This window comes from Marmota marmota, unplaced genomic scaffold (assembly GCF_001458135.2).
Source record: "Marmota marmota marmota unplaced genomic scaffold, marMar, whole genome shotgun sequence".
NCBI classification, from domain to species: domain Eukaryota; kingdom Metazoa; phylum Chordata; class Mammalia; order Rodentia; family Sciuridae; genus Marmota; species Marmota marmota.
This window is the reverse complement of record NW_026000221.1, coordinates 22,378,142-22,399,092: the sequence shown is the minus strand read 5'-3', so window position 1 is coordinate 22,399,092 and position 20,951 is coordinate 22,378,142. Positions and strand designations below refer to the sequence as shown.

The 20,951-nt window shown below is 47.8% G+C and overlaps 1 pseudogene; it reads right to left on the bottom strand.

Moving 5' to 3' along the window:
- Positions 1–374: 374 nt before the first annotated feature.
- On the bottom strand, positions 375–20,255 carry LOC107144858 (annotated as a pseudogene).
- Positions 20,256–20,951: the final 696 nt, after the last annotated feature.

Genomic DNA, 20,951 nt, shown 5'->3' with positions numbered 1-20,951 from the left:
AACCTATCTAGATCCTTACATTGACAGTGTACATCCAACCAAATTTTGCTTTAGATGTTGAGACTAAGGATGCCACATGATGTCCCCCTTCCCCACACTCGGAAGGGTGAGTTTGTAACATGCATTGCTGAGGGCGTGTCTCAGGGGTCAGGCAGGGTGGCCTCTCCTGCAGATCCAACACGGCCTTAGGAGCAACCGAGAGTGGCATGGAGCATTTTCTATGGCTAAGGGGAGGGGCGGATGAGCTTATGAGTTTGGATCTTCAACAGGTATCACTTATAGTGAAGAAGTAAACTGTGACCACATGCTGCTGTCTTCATCTTTGTCACTCTGAGAGGATGGACTCACTCTAGCAGAAGACGCAGACGCTGATGTGGTCTCCAGAAAATCATTGATTCTCCAAGTTGAGGCCACAGTGCAAACCTTCCCCACCCAGGCCTCTGCCACCCCACCCCTCAGTTCCCCAGCCTCCACGTTAGGACTCCTCTGTGGCCTGCGCACCCCTGTCCTCTGGCTCAGCCTCCTGTCACAGTTCCCCATGTTCTCTCTGGGGAGGTTGCCTTGAGGCCTCCCTGGCCCTGAGCTCAGTCCAGAAAGCCACTTCCTTGTCTTTCAGCCGCGTGGCTGCCTGCGTGGTGGCGCCAATCTGCAGGTACCCTTCCTCCTGCTCGTACTCTGGCCAGAGGGGCAGCCCGGCTCCATTGGGGTTCCTGGGAACACAATCAAACAGAAAGTCCACAGATCCACTCGTGAGCCCCGCATGTCTTGAGACTGACAGGATTCCCTGGTTTATCTCTTCCACAAGGCCCATCCCTATGCAGCGTCGGGGAGCTGTCCCTATCCTGGGGCACCCTGTATGTTCTCAGAGGACTGTAGTCACAGGTAGGGGGTTGTCACTCACACTTTGACCCCTGCACAATGGGTAGGCCCCACCATGTGCCACCCATCCACCCACGCTGCTCCCTCTTTGCCACCAGCCTCACCCATGGCGAGCAAAGTTGGCCCAGAATCTCATCACCATCCTGCTGAGCTTGGTCTCCTCTTCTGAGGCGCCCCCTGTTGGGGAAGAAGGAAAAAACACTTTGCTGCTCAAAGTGGGCTGTGGGCCAGCAGCAGCAGCAGCAGCAGCTGGGAGCTTGTGGACAGCAGACTCTTGGCCCTGACTCCACACCGACTGGTCCAGGTCTGCCTATTACGAAGAGCCTGTCCCTTGGTGTGCACTTTCAGCTTGAGAACAGCTGGTCGAGGACCGCACTGGGCATGCAGTCCATCCATAAGCCGACTGCCTTTGTCTTCTGGGCCCACCTGCCCTGGCCCTCCCCACTCAGGGTCCTAAGGCCACACACAGGGTTCCCTCTACTTGGTGGGACTGCTGACTCTTGGGCCTTTTCTTAATCTCCTACATGCATCCACATTTTCAGAGAGTCTGAAAAATATCAGACAAGCCACCATCCTAAGATGTCTCCCAAGTGGGGGTCGCCTGGCATGTCACAAACAGCCATGAGGTGAGTCATATAAGTCATCTGCAACTGCTGAGTTAACATATCAAAGATACTGTGAATGCTTTTCTTGAAGTATTATGTTATTAAAAATTCCAGATAAAATATATGAATTATAATTATATAGACAGATATATGTGACATTCGGGTCAAGGTTAGCACCTAATCTAACTTCCCCTCATTGTTGTATTCTGCTGTTAGTAGAAAATCCCTCAGTGGCAAGCAGTGGCCCCCAAGCAGGGCTCTGCAGGTGACCCTCACTCTCAGGTCAGGACTCTGAGACTCTGTGCCTCGAGGACCATCACGAGTACACATCCCCCTTCTTGCAGGTGAGAGCAGAGGCCTGCCCAGCGCTGCTCAGTCCTGTTACAGTGAGTCAGGAAATTCACAGTCAGAGAACAGGGGACACTTGCTCAAGGCCAGGAAAGCAAGACTGGAACCCAGGCCCCCTAACTAGCAGCCAGCAAAGGCTGTTACCTTTTAAAAATGGGGCTCCAAATACCGAGAAGAGCTCATCCCCGTGGTCTCCTGTCACGTGCTGGGTCTCACGCCTGATAAGAAGCTCAGGCCGTAGTCAAACTCATACATGTAGGTGGGGGCTCCGGCATCTGAGAAGACACGGATGTGCGCACAGGTCACATCATCAGACACGCAGCTGGATGGTCTCAAGGTCTCTGGCTGTGCAGGAAACCCCTGGGTGTCAGCCTGGGACAGGCCAGAGTTCCTGGAGAGCCCAGGGACTAGCTTAGGGCTGCAGAGCTGCTTAAAGTGAAATTGGGATTTGAGCCAGATTTATTGAGGCGCAGAATGAATTAATTAAGTGAATCAAATAAATACTGAGACATGTTTCATTGAGATCACACTAGAGCCCCTTCCCTTCAAAAATCTCTACAACCTGATAGGTGCCTCCTATTCCTCTGATTTTCGAGCATATCTGAGATTCTCACCAATTCAGAGAAGGGAGGGGCAAATCCAAGCTGCTTGTCTGCAAATGAGGATGTTTACAGATAAGTGTGTCCACAGACAGATCCATCTGCCTCTCGTGTTTCAAGAAAACACAAATCTCCTGGATTCATATTTCAATCCCCTTGCGTGTCCTGCTTCCTCCTTGGCCAGGGAACTGTGAGGTCATTAGCGTGATACAGTGATGCCCACCACAGAAGGGGCACAGGAGGTGAGCGTGCCTGTCCCCACCTCTCTGTTCCCCTTTCCTGCCAGGAAACTGGTCCATGTAGGTGGGGCTCTGGCATCTGAGAAGACATGGATTCATGCCACAGTTTGCACGACCTGAGACCCACCTGGAAGGTACCAAGGTCTTTGCCTGGTATCGGCACAGGAGAGAAATAGTTTCAGGAAGGCCCCGTGACTAACAGGCTGCACAGCTGGCTGAGGGGGAGGTGGGGATTCAGCCAGATGTTTTTCTGGTGGTCTGCTTTGAACCCTTTCCATTTTCATTCTGTGCTTCTACTCAAGACACGTCTGCTGCTCAACAGAATGAACCAATAAAATCTATCAAATAAAAACACTAGGTTTCATCGAGGACACACTAGAGGTCCTTCATTTCAAGCATATCTACAAGTTGGTAGATGTCTTGTATTTGGCCTATTTTTGAACTTTTCCAGTGCTGTTCTCATCCATTCAGAGAAGAGTGAAGTAAATCCAAGATGCTTGTCTGGGTGTGAGGATAGTTAACTAAAAATATATGTAGAAGCTGAACAATCTACGTCTTGGGTTAAACCCAAGCTTATGGAATTTGTCCTCTATACCTGCCTTGTAAGAACTGCCAAAGAAATGTCTTTAAAATGAAATAAAAAGACACTCGTGGCATGAACGAAGCACAAAGTCAATGACACAAATAAGACAGAACAATATTCAGAATACTGTGGGCACGTAATGGTGATGAGCAAGACGATGTCATCTCCAATATAAAGGTTAAAGACAAAACTGTTACTAAAAAATGAGCTAACATAAATAATCACCTAGTATTATGGTTTAGCTATGACGTGTGCCCAGAAAGCTCATGAGTAGATCAGGTGAGCTGGAGCCTAATGACTGGGTGAGACCATTGATGGATTAATAATTTGGAAGGTCTAATATAGTGGGTGACGGCTAGAGAGAGGAAGAGTGTAGCCGGAAGAAATAGGTCAATGGGGGTATCCTATTGGGGTTTATATTTTGTCCCTCACACCTCTCTCTCTCTCTCTCTCTCTCTCTCTCTCCTTCCTGGCTACTATGAAGGCAGCACATACTGAATCTCTGAAACTGTGAGCCCTCAGTCAACTTTTCCTCTTCTAAATTATTCTTATGTCAGGTATTTTAGTCACAGTGATGAAAAAACTGACTAAACACCTGACTACAGCTAAGATAATTTGCCATTACTAAATGACGTAAATTCTGACGTCAAAACATAAAATGCTGGCGGAGAGACAAAATGCAGAGTTGATAAAATACCTCAATGTTAAGTTGCTGTGAGCCTAAAATAGGCCGCTATAAGTTGAAGATTCATTCTATATAAGTTTTATGGCAACCACGAAGCAAACATTTTTAGAAGAAGCACAAAATAAAATTAGGAAGAAATCAAAGCAAACCACATAGAAAACCATCAAGCTTCAAGGGAAGACTTCAAGAAAAGAAGAATTAAACCAAGTGTTTATGAAAACAACCAGAAAAAAGATAACAAAGTGGCATTAAGAAATCAATAGATGATTACTTTGAATATATACGGATTTAATTGAACAACAAAAAGAAAAGAGAGGCTTCTAACAAGAGCTCAGTATATATTCTGCCTCCAAGAGATTCAGTTCACCTTTAAAGACACACACTGAGAGCAAAGGAACAGAAATACATATCGCACACAAACGGAAACCAAAAGAGAGTGGAGGTAACTAGTTAGGTCAGACAATAGGCGCTATGTCAAATACTCTGAAAGAAGACAAAGACCTGTTGATGAAAAGGTTATGAGAATTGTAAATAGATATGCACCCGAAATAAAAGCACCTAAACACATTAAAGGAGTTAAAGGGAGAGAGAGATTATAACACAATATTAGTAGGGGACTTCAATACCCCACCTTTAGCCATAAAGTAATAAAAGCTAATGGTGGCAAAGCTATGGAGAGAAGAACCCTGATCTTTTCCCAGACATAGTGTTTGTGGGAATGTAGATTAATTCCCACTATGGAGAACAGTATGGAAGTTCCTTAATAAACTGAAAATAGAACAACCGTGTGATCTATCTATATCAGTCTTGCTTCTATATCCAAAGGAAATTAAGTCAGCATACAAAAGAGAGATCTGCAGTTCCACATTTATCACAGCATTGTTCACAGCAGTGAAGATATGGAATTAGTCTGGATGCCCATCAACAGGTGAACAGATAAGGAAAATATGGACTATATAGACAATAGAATATTATTCAGCCATAATCAGAATGAGATCATTTCATTTTTCAGGACAATGGATGGAACTGAATGACATCATATTAAGTGAAAGAAGTTAAACACAGGACGAAGAGTATGACAAGTTCTTCTCATAGGTGGCAAATTTTTAAAAATTAAAAGGATAATGGGGAAGAGAAAGTAGAAGATGAACTGGTGGTGAAGGAAAAAGGTAGAAGGGAGAGTGGATATGGTCATAGCATAAAATATACATGTATAGGAATCTCTCAGTGAAATCCATCCATAGGGACAATTAATATATGTATTAATGTTTATTAGTTTAAATAAAGTAACTTTTCTGACTATAATGAAATAGAAACAGAAATCAACAACAGGATGAATTTTGGGATTTTGACAAATTGTGAAAATCAAGCAGCTCCTGAATAAATCAAGTGGTCAATGAAGAAATTAAATTTAAAAATATGTTTAGACAAATGAAAACAGAAACACAGCAAACCAAAAATATATGGCACACAACAAAAGCAATTGTTACACGAAAGGTTATGCCAGTAAATACCAATATCAAGAAGAATATCTCAAATAAACAACTCAGGGTTAAACCTCAGGGAACAAGGAGAACAAACTAAGCCCAAACTTAGCAGAAGGAATGCAAGAAAAATAGCAGGCAAGAGATGAGTTAGAGAGGATAAAAATACAAAAGATCAACAAAGCCAGGACTTGATACTTTTAAAAGATAAACAAAACTGACAAATCTTTAGGTAGACTAACCTAGAGAAATGAGTTTCCAACAGATGAAAGAGGAGTCATTTCAAATGATACCACAGAAATACAGAGTGTCATGAGACGTAAGATGATGATATGCACACAGACTGGATAGCCCAGAGGAAATGGATGCATTCTTTATCCCTCACAATCTGACAAGGCTGACTCAAGATGAAGTAGATCATCTGAACAGATCAATAGTGAGCAAGGCTATGGAATCAGGGATTAAAAAATCTCCCATCAAAGAAAGTCCAGGACCCAGGGGCCTCACTAATGAATTATATCAAACATTTAAAGAGATCTAATATCAACCCCTCTCAAATTCTCCCCAATTGTCTTAAAAAATTAAAGAAGAGAGAGTACTTCCTTTTATGAGGACAACATTACCCTGACACTAAAACAGGACAAGGATGTTATAAAAAGAGAAAATTAGAGACCGATATCCTTCCAGAACACAGCAGCAAAACTCTTCAAGAAGATACTAGCAAACCAAATTCAACCACACATTAAAAGGATAATCACACTCAACAAGCAGGATTTATCCCTCGGAGGCAAAAATGATTGAACAAAGGCAAATCAATAAATGTGATACATCTGATTACAGACTGATGGACAAAATATATATATAACTATCACAATGGGTGTGGAGAAAGCATGTGGTAAAACCAACATACTTCCATGATTAAAAAAGTCATCATATTTGGGATAAAAGGAATGTGCCACCACATAATAATCCTATACAAGAAGCCAAAAGCTAACATCACACTCAATGGTGAAAAATGGAAAGCCTTTCCCATAAAGTGTGCAATAAGACAAGTTACCCACTTGTACCCTTCTATTCAACCTAGTACTGGAAGTCCTTGACAGAGCAGTCAGGCAAAAACAGAACAGAAAGGCATCCAGGTAGGAAAAGTGGACATTCAACTACCACCATCTGCTTATGAATTGGTCTTATTTATAGGAAATCTTGCCGATCTTATAAAAAATAGATTAAAACTAATAAATGAATTCAGTAAAGCTGAAGGATATTAAATGGACATATAAAAACCAGAAGCAGTTCTAAACACTAACAATTAACTATTCAAAAAAGAAATCGATACTAACCCCATTTATACTAGCTACAAAAATATAAACTAGGGAGCAATAAACCTAACACAAGAAGTATATTATAGGTACACAGAAAACTATAAAGCATTGATGAAGGAAATAGAAGAAGACACAAATAAATGGAAATTCATCTCATTTTTAGGATGGAAGCATTAATATTGTTAAAATGTCCATCCCACCCAAAGTGATACACCAAACCAATGCAATCCCTCTCCAAATCTCAATGCCATTCTATATAGCAATAAAAAAATCCTAAAATTCATATGAAATTTTAAAAAAAATTCCATTTGATCACAAAAATCATGAGTGAAAAGAACAAAGCTGTAGGTATCACACTACATGATTTCAAATTATATGAGAAAGTTATAGTAACTAAAGCAACATGGCATTTGCCACATAAACACACCACACAGGTTCACATGAACACACACATACACTCACACACACACACAGTGACCATTAAAACAGGACAGAGAGCTCAGTAATGAACCCAGACTTGTATGTTCAACTTATTTTCAACAAAGGTGCCAAGAATATGCACCAATCTCTTCTGTAAATGGTACTGAGAAAAATGGGTTTCTACATGTGTAAGAATGAAAATGGATCCTTATCTCACACAGTATAAAAATCAACTCTAAAACTACTAGAAAAAAAAAAGACAGAATAAAAACTGCACATTCCCTCTGGAACCAGCCCTTGAGGCCTGACCCTCAGCATTTTTCACGTCCATCTATGCTGGGAGATGTCAGGTGAGACGCCAAAGCTGGTAGATCACAGTCCTTCTAATATCCAACTACTGGGACTCACCTCTGTGCCCACGGGCCACCATCACAGAAGGGACAGCAAACATGACATCTTCCCGCAAGTCCAGGAAAAGGTCTTTCTTTCTAGCAGGGTCGTCTGTGCTTCCTAAATACTTCTCAAAGGCCACTGAAGCCCATTCCTCAGGGAGCTCCTGAAATGCTTCAAGAAAGAGGCCCCCACCACCTGGTGAGCAACGCAGTCGCCCCTGACATTCAGAAGGCGTCATTGATCTTGAACCTCCTGAATCTGGTGTGAATCCCTCCCGGGGTGTGAAGTGGGAAAGGCAGGAAAATGAGAACAGAATCCGGATCCCATCTTTGTTCTGCCTTTGGCTTGGTCTCCACCAGCTTCCTCGACTCCCTAGACTCTCACAACAATGGGGTGGGCCTTCCACAAGAGCCACGTGGCCGTCTTCTGGTCCAGCTTGCCTTCAGAGGGTGGGATGCCCATCATCTGTGACAAAATATGGTTAAGCATTTATGAACCCTCAGGGATTCGGAGAAAACCCAACTGGCCAACAGCCAATCCAACACATCCCCTGGGGCCTTGGTGATCATGAGTCTTTCATGAGATTGAAGAAACTCAGTGAAACCAATGGACTTAAATTCAGAATGTCAAGGATCAGGAAGAGGGTGGCTTAAATGTACAGACTAGGGGCACACGGGCCGTCCAGGCAGTAGGGGAAATTTAGACCAAGGGAGTGTGGAAGCAAAGGGATCAGGGAAAGAGGGGAACAGATGATACCCCACAGACCCAGGTGCCTGAGGAAACTGAAATTCACCATTATGGTTTGTTCCTTTGGCATAACCTGAGATCCTCTGAAATGAGAACTGCAGAACGCTCAGCATGTGACGAGCACTCGGAGACTCGACCCCATACTAGCCTGGCCTCTAGCAGCTCAAGGTCTAGGATGTCCTAGGATGACCCCAGAGCCCTTATCATGCCTGCTGGGAAAACTCAGGCTTTCAAGTGGAATACTGTCCTCCTCAGCCAGGAACTGTCCGTGGGCCAACAGGTCCCTGAGCCTTTTCTTGAAACAGTTACCTAAGGAGGTCCGCAATGATCAATCCTTGCTCTGCCCAGAACTGTTTCTGCAAGGACCTGAGAGTGTCTTTTCTTAATTTTTTTTTTTAATGTAAAGATTTGGGGGAAAATTCTTGCTCTCCCTCCCAGTCCTTGTAAAAGGATAACAGCTGAACTTGAGTGGGGCTGAATCCAATTCAATTCAAACCCGTACTTCCTGTAATGAAGAGAAGAGAAACCTGGTTTTCCTGCAGATGAGCAAGTTGTGCTCACATGGACTAACCCCTCCCACCCACAGTGCCCTGCTGAGCACTCCACAGGATTGAGAGGGCTTCAGCCCTTGTTATCGGGGGACCTAAGTGCAGATCGTGGTGGATTTTTTTCCCCACCGCAATCCTATTACTGAATAAAACCTGTCCTGTGGCTTTAGTTACTTTCTGGCTTTGCTTTTGTTGGTGGTGTTGTTCGTTTGTTTTTGATAGAAGGATTAGCTCTTCTTCCCTTTTAGAAGCCAATTTAACTCAAGAAGAAGCAACATCCTCTGAATCTTTCCCATGAGGTGTCTGAGAGCAGCTATGACAATCCATGAGCTCTGAGTCTAAGCCCCAGGTGGAAGCTGTTGAACCCTAGATGTAACTCTCCCCCAGTCCCCAGCGCCTACCCTTTCCAGATGTCCTCCATTTTCCGGTCAGCACAGTTAGGATCTCTAGGGGTCTCCAACCTGGATGGTTCAGGATTATTTAATGGGAAGACAATAAAAACTTGCCCGAGGAGAGGGGTTCCCTGGGCTGCACCCAGAACAGAATAATAAATACATTTTCCAAGAAAACATGACTGTCCCAGTGGGACACGGGCCCTGGATTCAGATAGAGCTTGGAGAAGGAAGAGCTCTTGGGAGCAGAAGTGGGAGGAGAGATCTCTGAGTTTCGGGAGGATACCTCGTAGGTCTAATGTGCCTGCTCATTCTCACCATTGGAAGGGTCCAGAAAACTCTTGCTTGTTGAAGCCCACCACAAAGGGGACAGTGTTGAAATTCGTTTCAGCCAGAATCTCTTCAGGCATCTTTGGCAGCACACACCATCAATCTTTAGGCATCTTTGGCAGCACAGGCAAGGGTAGCTCTGGTGAAGGAAGCAGGCTCATTTGTTGGATTTTATCTGAACAGATAACACCCATGTCCCCTACCTGCCTGGTGAAGGATTGGACAGTGCAGAGATTCTGTAGCTCTGGGCACAACCCAGTGTTCTAACAAGGGGGTCTATGGCTCGAGATACAGAAGACAGGACTTTGGGGACCTGATGGTGATAAGGTGATGTTGGCTGGTAAATAGGGAGGCAAATTCTCACCCAAATTTTATACATGGACGTAACTACTGTGAATAAGCAGGATTGACGTCATATAGTAAATATATTCTGGTTCTTCTCAGTAGTTTTGTCTGGAAGGTTGCACTGAACGCTGGATGAGTGGATACTGAGACCTTGCTCCAGGGTTATCCCAGACTCAGGTCCTTGTGGCCCTCAGGTCACAACATTTTCATCACTTTTTTGAATGTGTGGGTTCCTACTGAAAGACACACCCTGGGAGCTATCTTTCTCACTAGGATTGGTTACACGGAACATTGACTGATGACAACACCCCAGCTTCGCTGGCTCCTGCCCACCACGGTCCACTATGCGTTTCCAAACTGCACCATCTCGTGGATCCAGGAGCTCAGCTTCCTGTCTGTCTTTTCCCCAGCTGCATCACCCTCCACAGAGGTCACCACACAGAGGCAAATCCCCTCTTCCATTTTTGGATGCACAGTATTGATGAGCCTCAACCCTGGACTCACAGCCAGGGCGCCCTAACACAAGCCTGGGCAAAACTTACCTGTCACATGCTATTTCTTCCACAGGGCACAGCACAGCCTCCTCGGGCGTAGGGACACAGGAGCATGGAGACACAGTCTCACCCCTCTGAGCTCAGAGGGGACCCCAGCTGCATGACTCGGACTTCTCATTGCTCTGAGTATATGTTGAGAATGACCACACCATGTTGCAGCTATTGATTTGGTGGTTTGAATACATTTTACCACATAATTGCATTTACCATTTCAGAATGTGCAGTTAGTAAGGGTCTATTGCATCCGTTTAACTATATTTAAGCTCTTTTAGCTAAATGTTCGGCTTTGACAAGCTATTGAGCTCATCACTCAAGGTGCCGAAATTGAGACTTGATTCCCTTTTTGATCTTTTATCTATCAAGACCTGGGCCAAATCCTACTCCAGTGGACTGCCAGTAGGGGGCAGGATTTGCGTGCAACTATTGCTTCCCTGGCAAGACTGTGCCGTTCAGAGTGTGTGGCCCAGAAGCCAGCAGGAGGAGCAGCTCCTGAAGGACGAGTCTACAGGGCACACGGGACAGCTGCTGACCATCGGCATGGGCTTTCAGGATGACTGTGATGGCAGGGATAATGGCATGAGCAAAGGCACAAGGTTATGCAGGAATGTCACAGAGCCTGGGGCTTGGAGCCATGCCTGGGAGAGGAGCAGGAGAGAGGGGCAGGTGGGGGACATGCAGCAGCGCTGGCACTCAGGTATATATTAAGTTGTAAGCAAGGTCAGATTTTAAGAAGGACGGGGACATGCTCTGAAAGGGCAAGTCTGTGACACCACGGGTCATGGGAGTGAGGAGGGAAAGTGCAGGTAGAAAACAAAAAAAGTCCAGGAGATGGACAGTGAGGGCCACATGGGGCAGCCTCTGGGAGGGGAGCAGTGACATCAGCAAAGTCGGAATGACAGTAACTGCGGCCATCCACCCAGTGGCTGACGTTGGCTGACGTGTGAGGGCCAAGTGCATTGCCTTGCTCCAGATGAAAACACACAGGGGCATCGAGCCCTCCTCTTTCTCTCACACCTCAGCCCTGTCCACCACCAGGTGCTACCAGCCACTCCTTCAAAAAGAGTCCTCTGAGCACCTCCCGTCTCCTGCTGAGTTACAGTCTAAATCCTTCTAGTGACCACCCCAATCCAATTGCCAGGACCTCCTCAGCCTCCACCCTGCCGTTCCACTCAGCCTCTACTCCACGCACTAGAGTCTTCTGCCTCAGGACCTTTTGCAATTGCTGTTTCCTCTGCCAGGAGCACTCCTTACCCAGTTTTCCCCATGGCTGACTTTCTTTCCTCCTCCAGGGCTCACCTCCAAGGTCACCTGCTCATCAAGCCATTCCTTGTCCCATATATTTACTTTCAGACAAATGGCGAGCTCTGCCCTTTTCCCATTTAATTTTTCCCTTAACTCTGACCGTCATCAACACACCGCAGAGTTTCCGTATTTATTTCTCTGTGCCCCATGGTGAGTGCTTCCCATGGCTTGGTTGAATGGCCACACAGATGGCATTTCACCCTCACCAGATCTCACTTATCCATCTTCCCAAGCCCTTTAAGGGAAGAGCGAGGATCCAGGGAGGACAGGATAGTAAGATACGCACAGCTAATGCTACCCACCTCTGGCAAATGATGGGGGGACGAAGGAGGAGATGGGGGATACAGTGGCAGTCTCCTCAAGGCTGGGAGGAGGACATGTCCTTGGGACCTAGCGCCTGGGATCCCTCCCTGCACAGCTGGTCAAACCCATGGCCTCCCTGGAGATGAGGAGTTTATCTGGAAATTGTTAAGATAAGGGGCCGCCTCTGCCCTTATCCTGTTATGTCTGCCTCCTGAGAGTGGAAGGGTAGTGCTGACTCCTCCCACAGGGCCATTTGGGAAGCAGGAGATGTAAACACAAAGGGGAAAGCTTGGCCCAGGGGACACAGACGAGCTGACTGGGAGCACTGGACTGGGAGTCAGGGGAGTGGGTTTCAGTCCTGCCTCTGGTCCACCTGGCTGTGTCACCCTGGCAAATGACCTCCCCTCTCTGGGCCTCAGCAATACACACACAAGGGGGGACTGTGATTCCACAAAGGAGAATTCTTCCATTCATCGTGAATTGGAGCTTAAAGACCTTAAGACTCAAAACCTGTAATCAAGAAGCGGAAAGTCCTTACCTCTCTGGGGTCTCCAAATAAATCAAAACTCAAAAGAAGATAAAGATAAAGACAGGGGATGTGGGTGAGAAGCCTTCTTGTATAGAAACGGATCCTTTGACCGGTGCCCCGTAGCTATCAGGCTCTCCCACCTGGTGCCTCCTTGGCTGGACCCAGAGGAACAGGGCTCCCCTGGGCAGGGGCAGAGGTTAGAGTTGTAGGATGGGGGAGGGGCAGGCAGCAGCCTGGGCAGGAGAGACCTGGGCCCCAGAGTCAGGGCCCTGGAGCCCTGGGGAGGACCCTGCTATCAGTGCTGCCCTCCTCTCCCACTTACTCCCTCTGGTAACCACCCCCACATTTCCTCTGGGGAAAGGGGCAACATGGTGCCTGGGGTGATGGGCTGTGGCAACTCCCCAGGAGATGGAGCAGGAGGTGGGATGGACGATGAGAGAAAAGCACTGCCCTGCCTGGGCTTCCCTCTTCTTTATTGGCCCCTCCTGGGTTCAGGCATCTGCAGGTGACCAGGCTGCTCCACGTCCCTGGACACCCAGATGAGTACAGAGTGGATGGGAGCCAGTGTCCGTCTAACAGGGTCGACCCCAGACCCATTCCTGAAGTTGATGGGATATACAGTTTCTAAACAGATGGGACAACTATTTCCAGATAAACTAGGTCCTCCGAGTCATATACAGAAGGACTCAAATATTTACTTCTTTCCAAGTATTAAGAAACAATTAGGTCTTAATTCTTGGAATGTCTTGGTCACCTAATTTGATCCTGATGAATAACCCAGGACTCAAGCCCCAAGGCCAAACTGAACTCAACCCGTGGAGACACATGCAGAATCCAGTGCTTGGGTCCTTCCCCGTTAGTGAAGAAGTATTCTCCAGTGTCAATGCAGACAGAGAGCCCGGGGCTCACAGCCACAGCTTTCCCCAATAAGGGAATGGTTCCCATTGGTGGTGGTGGTGGTGGTGGTGGGGTGTGTGTGTGTGTGTATGTGTGTTTGTGTGCACACAATATAGTTACATGCTGGCTGGATGACACACAGGTGATGGACACGTTGAAAATACATGAATAAACATTTGTGGATGAATTGACAAAAGATGAATGAAAAGATATTAACAAATTGGATGAATGGAAAGCTGGATAGATGAATGGATCAGAAGACATACAGCTATACTAGGATCATAATGGAGACACAGTCTTGAAAACCTGAAAGAGTGGACTATTGTTGTGGTTGTAATTTAACAAGCTTCAAATCAACCCGGATGGGTGAGTTGTGATACCATTCTGAAACTCTGTACTTATCCTCCCATCCACCTGATTAAAGATGGCCACTACTTGGGAATCCATGGAGTGCTTACATTGCTAAAATACATCTGAAAACAAGAAGAGCAAAGTGTTAAGTTTTGGAAGAGATTATTCACAATGCTCTTACTGGACTTTTTTGACCTTTGAGGTATTTCACAATAAAAAAGGAAAAATGGAATTCCCAGTTTTATCCCAGCTTCCTTTGGCTGACAGATCATGTTTAGGTGTTTTCTCTTGGGCAGGAGGTCAGGGGACCTGATGATGCCCAGGACCAAGTACACAGAGGCGGTCCACTAGCATGGAGGCCCCTACCATGTTCAACATGGTCTCCAAGAGCTCGTCTTCTGTCTTCTGGCGCAGACAGTGAACCATGACCACTGATGTGGTGGTTTTGCACCCAGCAGTCACAGCGATCTGCTGCAGAGATCAGAGGAACCAGCAGAGCTCAAGAGCAAGGTCCCTTCCCTCCCACAATGTGGACAGAGGTGGGCAAGTTCTGAAGGCAGCAGCGGGTGGCCCCACATCCTTTAGGCCGGCAAGTGGGGCTCAGGGTTGCACAGAACTACCTCCTACTGAATGGAACTGTGGCCTGGGCCAGTTACATTACATCTGTGCCTCTATTAGCTTCTCTCTGTTAAAACTGGCAAATGCCATCTAGAACCGCATAAACACCCCCCAAAATGGCACAATATTCTCAAGGTTGAATGCCTCAGGAGAGTCATTTGAAGTGGGTGTTAAGAGCTTGAAAAACAAAATTCCTTTGCTTTCAAATCTCACCCCCTCCACTTTGTAGCCATTTGGCTTAGAGAAAGCCACTTAATCTCTTTGTATCTTGGTTTCCCCACCCATTGATGGGGACAATGATCGCACTTAGGAAAAAAAAAAAAAGAGTTCAGATTTGTGAAGTGCTGAGGTGTATCCTGAGTCTCCCACACACTGGAACTTGTGCAGAATTCCAGGAACCCTGGTGGAATGTGGTTTAAACCTGACCCTAAAGCAGCCCTTCTCCCTTCAGTGACCACGGAGCGTCTCTGTCAAATATGACCACAAGAAGAGCTCTCCCAAGGACTCCAGTAGAGCTGAGGAAGGGGCACAAGAACTGTCCAGGGTGAGGCCTACTGCAGCCATCGGCTTGTTATCCTTCTTGAGCAGCACAGTCGTGACGGCCACGCCACTCTCAGAAATGGTCCTGTGGAAGAGGTTCTTGGGCAGGGGAGATAACACCTGGCAAGGGCGTGGAGAGGAGGAGGCTCATGCTCATGAGGAGGGGTCAGCAACTCACTGGCTCTTTCAGCCTCCCTCTACCTGCTCCCTCCCCGACCACTCACCTGGAGAGTCTGTGGGTAAGGGGACATGGCAGCTCCTCACCTGTCCTGCCTGCTAACCAGCCTCTGCTGGATCCCTGCTTCCCAAGGGACCCTGAGCAGGATGAAGCCAGAGACCAGAGACAGGACAGAATAGAAAGTGTATGGTGCAGGCTCACCATTACCACCCAACCCCAGGTGGACAGCCCCGCACTCCCACCCACAATTCCACATTGGCCTTCCCATGACTCAAAATTCATCATAAGCAAAGTGATCGTGGAGGCCCATAAAAATGTGTAGGAATTCTCACACTGTTTATAGTGGTAAAATTTTGAATAACTCAAGTGTCTGATTATCTAATGTAATTAGTCATCTAATATGATTAGGTAAAAAACTAATTTTTTTTCATTCTTATCATGGATGACTAGATCATCTTCCAAGATAGTGCTGTGTAAAAACGCTTCATGTTTAGGGAACTATTGAAGTTATGCTGCAATATTACAGGAACTTTTTTGTATTAAAAATAATGTAGATGAGAAAATGACTGTATGGTAGATGATAGACAAAAATGTAAAAAAAAAAAGTAGACAAATAAATATCTAAATATGTACAGTGGCTACCCTTGGGTGATCAAAATGCAGATGATGTTTTCTTCCTTCAGTTTCTCCATCGTTTTTATTTTTCTCTACTTTTATATATATATATATATATAAATTTTATGTAGTTGAATACTCTACTCAATTATGTAATCAATTGATGTTTGAAAAGGACAGCAATCCTGTGGATACTCTGCTCAACTCTGGGGTAGATGGAGAATTTCTGGTGGCTCCCAGCACCTTCAATAGCTTCCCTCAGTGTCCCCCACAGCCCCAGTCCCCAAAGTGGCAAGGCTTCTCACACACCCAGGAGGGTCTGTGACCCACATTCCATGAACCGTCCCTCCCCATTCCACATTCCATCCCTTCCCCCTTCACTCACCTCCCTCAGCCCAAATGCCCCTCATTCCTGGAGACTGATGAACTCCCTCTTGGGCACGAACTAAACATCAGAAAAACTCAGAGGAAGACCTGGCCTTCTGTTGGTACGCCAGCCCGCCCCCCCCCCAACGTGTAGATCTGCCTTGGAGCCCAACAAGAACAAGGACCCTCCACACAACTCCTGTCCTTGGCCCTTCTCATTGTAATTATGTCCACCCCTACTTCCCAACAGAAGTGAGCTGAGTCCTGGTGTTAAAATGACTGGGGAGGGGACAGAGAACTCAGTCCAGTGAGAGGAGGAGGAAGGTCACTATCACAGACCCAGCTAGAGAGGTTGCTGGCCCCAGGACATAAAGCTGAGCTCTGAGCTTCCTGGAGGCCAAGAGGGTCTGGACCTTGGCTCCCCACCATTTGAAGCTGGACAGTGAGCAGAGTCGCCCCTGAATCCAAATTTATAACCAAAGGAGACTGGCTGGATCCACCTGTCTCCAAGAGGTTCACAGTTGGTCAGGTGCCCGCAAGCACTCACAAGAACAGAGACACTTTGTCCTCCTGCTGAGTCTCCAAAGATGGTCACAGAGCCTGGGTTTCCTCCAAAGTTGGCAATGTTGTCCTGGACCCAGCGCAGAGCAGCCACCTGGTCCAGGTGACCCCAGTTCCCTGGGCTGTGCTCATCCCCAGTGCTGTAAGATAACAGGGTGGGGTGGGGACCCAGATGTCATGGCAGAGCTCTCAGGACCAGAGATGAGCTTGGGCCTCTGCATCCATGACACATTTCAGGTCTCCACCTGACTCTCATCCCTGCGGCATTGTCTTACATGGGGTCTCCATTTATTCTTCCAGAACAAATATGCTGAGTGAGCACCTACTATGCGCCTTACACTGGTCTAAGAGTTACAGCATCCCCAGGAACCAGTCAGGCAAAACCTGACTACACTCAGCTCACACTCCAGAGCACAGACAAACAGATGAAAAGAGAACACAGTGTTCATGAGTGAAGGTGATTCGAGGTAATGACAGGTAATGACAGAGGTGGGGGGGGGGAGGGCGGGGTTCAGATCTCAGCACCAGGGAAGGCCTCTGTGGGGCAGTGGCATTGGGTACAGACCAGCATGAAAGGAGCACAGGTCTTTCTTGTAAATGTCCAAAGAAGAAATTNCCGTGGAGAGGTAAGCCCTTGTCCAGCCAGCCATCACTGGAAGAGACGCTCCCTTCTAGAGAAGCAAAGTAAGCCCTGTGAAAAGCTGTGCTATCAGTCAGATCCATTGCCACTGGACTTTCTAGAAGGATACTGACTTGCTCTCACACATGCTAGGAATTAGGGCAGGACCTTCCCAGTAAGTGTTTTTCAATAAACCTTATATTTCACCTCCCATCTCTGGGGGCCTCCTTTGGTCTCTCAGCCACCTGCCCCACTGGCAAAGCCCGACTTGGGCTGGGGATGTGGCTCAAGTGGTAACGCGCTTGCCTGGCATGCGCAGGGTGCTGGGTTCAATCCTCAGCACCAGGGAAGGCCTCTGTGGGGCAGTGGCATTGGGTACAGACCAGCATGAAAGGAGCACAGGTCTTTCTTGTAAATGTCCAAAGAAGAAATTCCGGGAAGGAGAAGCAGCAGGTGTGAAGGCCCCAGGGCCAAGGGCACCAAAGTGTGAGTGTAGCTAGAGTGAGAGGCACTAGAGAGGGCGCTGGGGGCCTTGGAGGGGACTTCTCTGTCACCATCAGTGACCTGGGAACCCTCAACAGAGGCAGGGCGAGACTCACCCTGTGCCTCTCATGATCACTGGCCACTGTGGAGCGGCCACCACGTCCGAGTCACAGGTTTATGAATATGATCACAACCATAATCCAGCCAGAGAGGAGGTGGTGAAGCGAGGCGGGGAGGGGCTGGATTCTGAGCGTGTTTACAGGAGGAGCCCTGCAGATCCACTGGCCACCGAGATGGGGAGCGAGGACAGAGGAGCCTCCAGGCTGCCCCAGGCCTTCACCTTGACCACCGGGAAGGGGGCAGCTGCAGCAGAGGCACAGGGGCTGTGGGACAGTAGGAGAGCCTGAGCTGGGGAGGGGGTGTCTGTCCCTGTGAAGTGGAGGGTTCCCTGTGCACAGCCAGGGCAGCAGGAGGAGGCAGCTAGGGTGGCACGTGGGTTCCAAGTGCTGCTGGGCTCACTCAGGGAATCAGTGGAGGGAGAGGGAGACCCAGAGGCCTGAGCAAGGGGAGCAGGAGGGGCCAGCGAGGCAGCTGAGAGGGAGCAGCCAGCTGGAGTGGGCGGTGACCCGGCCCAGGAGAAGGAGGCACCTGCTTGGCTGCTGCTGAGAGGCTGCCAGGTGCTGGGCCGAGTGAGGGCGGAGATCATGGCTGGCCTCTTCTGGACATGCGGTGGCATGGCCCGCTGAACCCTGCCAGCCCAGCATTCACTGAGCTGCTTCCTTCCTCCCCCATGAGAAGCATGTGGCATTGAACTCGGCACCTGTGTGCTGCCTGTCAACGCGGAGGACTGCAGCATGCGGGGCCAGCGCAGGCAGAAGAAGCTGAGTGTGGGGGGTGGTAACCTGAGGCCAGGCATGGCAGGGCACAGGATTTGGGCAAGAAGGTAGGTGGGGTCTGAGGCAGGGTAGATTTGGGACCTTGTCCCATGCCCCTCCCCACCTTGACTAGAAGAGTTGATATGAGGCTAAGGGCCTCCCCTCACAGTTTTCAGAAGAGCAAACTTCCCTGAAGTGTAAAGAGCAAGATACTGTTTTGCAAGCAGATTGAGAGACCATCCCAATGAGCATGTGCAGAGACCCCCAAATCTGACTTATAGTAGTAGCCGAGAAGGGAGAATTCCCTACTTAAGACCTCACACATATTACTTGTACCTCATGCATCCAGTGTAAAACCCGGAATGAGCATTTGTTGCATGGGGTATTTGGGCAAAGCAAGAAATCTGCCAATCACCCCTTGTTTAGCTTAAACCGCTCCTAGCAATAAACCGGCCAAAGTCAGGCAAAGAACTCATGAGTGCACATAAGCCCAGGTCCCCTGAGTCCACAGGCAGATGTCTTTGTCATGTCCCTGCTGTCACCTGGCAGTGTATCCTCCTCCAATAAACTCTCTTACCTGTTCCTCTTAGTCCTGGTGAGTTCTTCTTACCACCTGCACACTGACAGTCACCAAGCCCCACAACAGGGCCCAATAATGAAGGGCTCTGGATGCATTACGAAGGACCTGAGCAAAGGACACCATGACATGACTCGAGCTGGGTCTCGTATCTTTGCTTTGGTGACTGCAATGATTTGAATGTGGTTTGTCCCCCAAAGTTTATGTGGGTATCCTTGGTCCCTAATCTGGCAGTATTAACCTGCAAAAGATGAGGTCTGGTGGAAGACTATTTGGTCACTGGGCTGAAGCCCTGAAGGGATTTACATAGAGCTCGTGGGACCCTGGTTAATTTTGCAGAAGGAGTTAACAAAAGAGCAAGACGTCCCCTCCTGCCCTTGCTCGGCTTCCTGTCTAGTCGTGTGATCTCCTCTGACCTGTGCATTCCCTTTCTGCCTCCCTCTGGGCCTTCACCAGAGGCTGCTCTGATGGGCCACCCAATCTGGGACTGAGCTGAATACAGGTTTTGCTTTGTCCTTACCCAGCCTACGGTATTTTGTTCAATAGGAAACAGACCAATGCGGGGGCTAATGTGCAAATGTGCAGAGAGGAGAGTCCAGCGCCTTACCTGAAGAACCCTCAGATGCCCAGGCGGTACTGGATGGTCACCACCACCACGTTTTCGTGGGCAGAGAGGGGCAGTCCATCATAGGTAGATACCCACCCATCACCAGACCTCGATGGATCCCCACCATCATCTGGACAAGAATGATGTGTTAACACAGTGGTTAGAAGAAGCAGAATTGGGAAAGACACGAGCTGTCTGACTTGGTCACCTACATCTTGACTGGGACTCATGAAGGCCACTGCCCCTAGTACAACAGAACCCAGTAAGGTTATGAAATGCAGTCTCCCTAGTGAGAGACTGGAGAGACTGGACCACGCCCCCGACCAATGCACCTGCCGTTCTACCTGGACCCACATGCCATGTCCTCCCAAGGCCCTTAAAACAGAGAATGACATCGTGGGGACAGCAAAGGCCAAGGATACTGTGTTCTCCCCTACACTCCCACGGTCCTCACAGCTAGGCCATTCGACCAGCTGGACCTAAGCAATGGGCCGCGCTTGTATTTCAGATTCGACTCAGTTAACTCTTTAGTGGGGGATTGAGCTTCCTGGTTCATGTGTGGTTGTCTTAGGAATGACACGTGCCCCTGGGTGTGTGTTGCTCACGTGCCCTCTCTGATTCCTCTGCACCCCCAAAGGCTGCTGCCCTTCTTCCACAAACCCACCTCCCAATCACCTTCTCCAGCAAGTCTTTGGAGGTTACTTCACATTACCTGATCATCTGCCCTGTGCCGGGGCCTGTGATAAGAACTGAGGATGAGCATGGATACAGCAACTTGTAAATCATGGTTCTCACAAAGGACTCATGCAGCAGGAAGAAATGAGAGTGGCCGAGGAATGTTGTGCTAGCATTGCTAATAAGAGACCCCACACTGCAACCTTTGCATCAAGAATTCTTCTAAGTACTTTGAAATAAACTATCCACAAGGCAAGTCCTGGTATTTTCCCATTTGACAGGAAAACTAGGCACTTCACCTTCCCAATATTCCACAGCTAATAAGTGGCACAAGTCAGATTGGACCCAGACAGCTGGCCCTGGAGCCTGCCTGCCACTCCCT